The 5,840-nt window shown below is 37.0% G+C and overlaps 1 pseudogene; it reads left to right on the top strand.

The window, feature by feature from the left end:
* Positions 1-4,796: 4,796 nt before the first annotated feature.
* On the top strand, positions 4,797-5,552 carry LOC149165527 (GTP-binding nuclear protein Ran1B pseudogene; annotated as a pseudogene).
* The last annotated feature ends 288 nt before the right edge of the window (positions 5,553-5,840 follow it).

Genomic DNA, 5,840 nt, shown 5'->3' with positions numbered 1-5,840 from the left:
TACAACTCATTCTCTCATCTATATAGCTCTTGTTCTTCCTTGAGTGGTTACTTACAACACATCCAACTCCTTATTTTTTTTTTTCTCTGTCTTCACGTGATATTCCTATCATGTCATCACCTCATGGCCTAGGTCTCCAAAGTTTCTTTCATCACAAGTGGGTCTGCTTGAGCTTGCAACTTTGTTTTGCCTTTGTGTTGTCAACAACCTTCCTCTTGCTTTCGTTGCATACGGTATGTTGCCTTCAACTGTTGATGGTTCTTCTTAGTTTGATTCTACTCAGATCAATTTTGTTGTCCTTATCTATGAACAACTTGATGTCTTCATGGGTAGGCAAGTTCATAGACACTTGATCGAGTGCATCCCCAAGTGTGCTCTGAACAATGTCTTCTACTCTACTCTTCTTGGAACCATTGTACCTATGCTGCTGAGAGACAGATGAACACCTACAATACCCGGAGACTTGGAAACACTCATGGCACGAAATCTATCAGTTAAAATCCAAAACAAACTTGAGAACTGACTTGCAACATATATGTGTGATGAATTATGAATCTTGCGCAATTTCCACCGGGAGGTAGGCGGAGTGACTACCAAAACTACACAAGGCACAGTCCAGGATGTCAGAAGGCTAACTGATTGCTAGAACTGCATAATGCACAGTCCATCTTGGCTTGCTGAGGCCTGAAACTGAGCAATGTGCAATTTTAGTAAGTAATGACATGCAACCAACAAAGTGCATTGTGCAGTTTTTGGGGCCAATGGGACACTGCCTCGAAGAATTTCACAATGCAATCCTGGAGGTTAGTGCCTAGCTAGATTTGCACAATCTCTACAAGGAAGGCAGAGCCTTCATTTTCAGAAATGGGAGTGCTAGTCGTGGAAGCCACGGTCTTGGCCAAGGCAGCCCAGTCTTGCCGATAGGTGATTGATAACATGAGAAGTGTGAATGCATGAGGAGATGAGTGAAAACAAGAGTGAATGATCATTTATGAAAACAACAAGTGCAGGATTAAGGAAATGGGAAAGCGTGCAATTGTGTCAAGCGAGTCGTCACAATAACGATCGTCCGTGAAAAAACATTTCCATGCATGTAACAACAGTGAGATGCAAATGAAAACTAAAACGATGCTAGTAAAAGATAGTATGCATGTAACCGACATCAAGATCGATGTTGTGATGCGCATGCCACAAATCTAGGAATAGTGACACTTACCGGGAGGTTTCCGAGATGATCATTACATGTAACCTCTAGCTGCTAAGAATAGATCCCTAAATCAAGGGATTCCTTTACATGTTTCCTTGGGAGGAGAAGTCCTTACATGCAAATATATTTTTCTCGGTCCCGGAGGGAACTGGTCAAATCAACTGCACATGCAAGAGACTCCTCAACTGCTGGGAGAAAATGCGCATTTCTGGGAGGGAGTTGGGCTAGTTGACCAAGAGATTTTTGCAATTTCTAGGTAGAGCAGCCGACTGCTACCCAGGGTTTTGCAATTCATGGGATGAGCAGACATGCTGGGAACAATCGCACAATTTTCTCAGTGAAGATTGATTGATAGATTTGCGCAATTCAGAAGCCTAGTAGGTTGGGAGACAAAATTGTGTAATTTCTAAAGGGAAGGTTGGTTTCCCTCTAGAATTGCCCAATTTATTGAAGGAGCTACTCAGCCTGCAGCTGGACCAAGTCCGGAAGAACAACTTGTGAGGGCAATGCAACAAGATCTGATGGACATGTTATCATTCTACAAGAAAATCACTGAATCTTGTTTATTGACGAAGCAAGACATGCTGCTGTGAAAGGTTGGTAGGGGGGCTCCAAAACAAAGCTAAGGAAAAATTTTTGATGGTGGTTGTAGCCACTACAACAGGTCCGTATGTAAACACAATATTCAAAAACATAGAAATACTAATAATAATACTTATTAATTGTTGGGACTCAGAAATGTCATATTTTCATCCACCTTTTTCTTCACTATTCCTTACATTTCATCATCCCATTAACCTTTTATCATATCATTTTCATAAATACATTTGGGTTTCACCTTCTTATTTTCCATTTTATTCATTTTTATGTTACAAGTGAATTTACGATTAAATATTAGAAAATATACATATTTTTATATATATCTCAAGAATATGTGAGTTTTGTGATGTGTAGGAAATATGTGAAGAATTAGTTCCAAGAGACTTCTCAAATATCTCCTCCATCATATTAAGGAGATAATTATTGAAGTCTATTCCTAAGGAGAAGATCATGGAGGATTTGGTTGGCATATCTTATCCAAGATATGTGAGAGATGTGTGGAGGATTCAAAGGGATCATATTTTGTAATAATGGGAAAGTAGTTGAGAGTGCTTGAGAGAATATTGGATATGTAATTATGAGATGGTTATCTTCTTCATGTATATAAGAGAGTGCTCTCTCTTCATTTTAAAGGATAGAGATTAGCTTTAAGAGATAGTTTTGTAATTACGAGAACAGGATTCTTAGCATTGATTCGTATTCTTTTATTGTTACACTTTCATGATTTTTTATTTGGTTCTTGTAATATAATTTAAGATATCTTTATTGTTGTGAGCTCACATATCTTGTTTGTCATTCAAATTCTTCACATGTTGTATTGCTTTTCCCTTATGCAATTTCTTGCTTTTATAGTTAATGTTTCAATGCCTTCCTAGATTAATTTGATTTCAGTAATTTAGATTAGATTAGATTGGATTAGTTCCACTTCGGTCCTGCATATATCGTGCATGTGCCTCATAAGCCTACGAACCTCAGATTGACAAATTAAACAGTTGGGCAAATACTACAACAGAATTAAATGACAATATTTTCACCCAACATTTTGGCGCCATTGCCGGTGAGGCACGATAAATTGAAGTTTTGTTTGATTTTTCATGCAAGTTTGTTTATACATGTTCCTAACTCCGAGGTGTTAAGGCGGTAAGACGTGTGGAACAGCCTACACATTGCATTTGAGATACCGTAACGGGCTCGACCTCTTATGGATCAGGGCATGTAGGGTGTGTTTACATTTATGCAAGTGTGAATTTCAATTTTTGCAAGAGTGTTTGATTTTCGCAACTGTGAAGAGTGTTTGATGAATTCATGGTTCATGGTTGTAGTTGAAGAATTCGATTACTCAATTAATGAGCAGTCCTTGTAAGAGGGTTTAATTGAGTATTGAATTCAAGAATATTTCTGTGGTCCTTTTGTTTTTAATTCAATTTTTAGTGTGCTGATTTGGAAAAGTTTTTGTGAACTAAAACCTTGAAAAAGGATTAAAAACTTAGACAATTATTAGCACTTTGTTCTTAGGATCTCTTTCAACATGGTTTTATAATGAGTGTCAGCTTGGAACTACTCAATCAGATCCTTGCAGAAGTTGGAATCTCCTCTTCCCTAGAAAAGGAAATCTTGACAAGAATTGAAAGTTCAACTACTCCCCAAGAAATAAATGAAGATTCAACATCTAAAGAATCATGCATATCGGATCACGAACAATCATTCGAACAGGAGATCGAGGAAGAAGAACAACAGATCAGATAAGAAGAAGAGGAGTTACAACATGATCTAATTGAGAGAAACTGTGCCTATCAAAGATTTATCGAACAATGGTTCTAGGTAAGTACTAGATTAGATTCATCTTTTTATTTTTTAGTTGATTTGTAGTTACAACTAGACTCGTTCACTCTCGAATATTTTCATCCATCATTTAAAAAATTGTTACTGGATACATTGTTGTTACTGCTACGTGAATGGCTTCATTGGAAGTTTAATTACACATAAATATTTTTTTTTTTTTCTTTTTCTGATTAGTATAGAGTAGGTAGGCTTTCATTTTTAGTTTTTACTTTCATTTTCAGTTTTGCTTTTACCTAGAATAAGTATGCTCTCCTCCGCGCTTAGTGCGATCATGAGGATTAGAAAATAGGGATGATTTAGATGACTAATTTCAGGAATAAATAAATTTTTTGCAATATGCTTCATCAAAAACATCTTTCAATATGAAAATCATTGTGTCCATTTGTTAAAAAAATTAAGTCTAGAGAAAGTTTAGTTTCTTTCTAAATTTTAGTTTTTCATTGATTAAAAGAGAAAAAAATATATATTTTTAAAAAACTAACCATTTTTGTTTTTAAAGATAGGGTTAATTTCATTTTTTTTAGACTTTTAATAATAAAAAAATAATAATAAAAAATTAATAATATAAAATAAAAAAATAAAACAGTCAACCAGCGCACTCATAAATAAAACAATTCATATAAAAGTAATGGCGCTGGAGTCCGAGGCAGATACACTTAATCACCTTGGCACAGATGTCCTTGAAGGAAAGTTTGCGTTGCTGGAAGGTGCTTCTGTCGAAAATGACCTAGCAAGCTTGAGAAAAGAAGTTTCTGGAATCTCTAAGAGAGAGGAACTTCCAGCTGGTCGGTCCCCTGTGAGCAGTGAGAGGCCATCTTATCCTGGTGCTGGAAATTGAGAAAGAGCTGAATGATCTTCGAAGGAAATCAAAACAAAAAAAAATTGATATCTTTATTAAACTCAAAAATGAATTGTCAATACAAAAATGGAAAAGATGCCCTCTGCCATCGCAACTCGCTAAGAAACGCCCACAAAATCCTCCAAAATGTAAATTCAAATATGGCTCTTTGTCCAGAAAATAAGGAAATGATAATACAAATTCCAATTTTGCAGTAACAAATCACTGCACGATAAGTCAAATCGGATTTTTCTATTACTAAATATCAAAGAGGCAGTTTTAATCAAGCGTTGAACCAGTTAGCACCGCATGGGTGGTTGCCAGGATCTTATTCAATGGCTTAAGCTCTTTGTCAAGCTGGGAAAGAGCAAACCAGCGTTTGTTGTTTCTTTCTTGCATCTGGAGAAAATAATGAAGGTGACAATGGTTTTTACTGTATTTTCAATTCTGGTTTTCTTGACATGAAAAAAAATTAACGCTTTGCTGAGCCTTGATTGTCAAAACGAGCCTGGTCCACAAGTCAATTGTCCAAATTTCAAGCTTGTTATCGTTGGCAATGGAGGCACCGGAAACACAACTTTTGTCAAGCGGCATCTTACTAGAGAAATTGAAAAAGTACGAGACTACGATAGGTGTGAAAGTTCATCGTCTTGATTTCTTTACAAATTATGGGAAGATTCGTTTTAATTGTTGGGATACTGCAGGCCAAGAGAAGTTTGGTGGCCTTAGAAATGGTTATTACATCAACGGGCAATGCGCTATTATAATCTTCGATGTCACTGCACAAATGTGCCAATATGGCACAAGGACCTTTGTCGGGTCTGTGAAAATATTCCCATTATTTTTTTGTGGTAACAATGTTTAATGTCAAGAACCGACAAGTGAAATCCAAGCAAGTTACTTTTCATAGGAAGAACAATCTCCAGTATTATGAAATATCTGCTAAGAGAAACTACAATTTTGAGAATCCTTTTTGCTAGGAAGCTATCTGTGGATCCTAACCTTCATTTTTTCGAGTCACCTGCTCTTGCTCCACCAGTGGTTCAAATTGATATGGGAGCATAAACAGCAACATAGGTGAGATCAATAGGCCTAAATGGCGGCCCTCTCACACAGTTTTACAGACAAACCACCGCAATATTAACATAGGAAGCAGCAGGTTTTTGCTGCTTGACTACTGCTTTTTCCAAATTAGCATTACGCCACAGCAACTCCCATCCCAAGCCTTTTGCATGGCCATGGCTCACGTTGCTACATTGAAGGAGGGTGCACAAACGGGCAAGGCACCACCCGCATTGGCTCCCTATTCTCAGGCAATTAAAACTAACAATCTTGTATTTGTTTGTGGTGTAT

This window comes from Pinus tabuliformis, chromosome 5_1 (genome assembly GCF_031772625.1).
Source record: "Pinus tabuliformis cultivar Carrire ecotype Pingquan chromosome 5_1, CPIR1, whole genome shotgun sequence".
NCBI lineage: Eukaryota > Viridiplantae > Streptophyta > Pinopsida > Pinales > Pinaceae > Pinus > Pinus tabuliformis.
The sequence above is the reverse complement of the archived record's forward strand: the minus strand, read 5'-3'. Positions and strand labels throughout refer to the sequence as shown.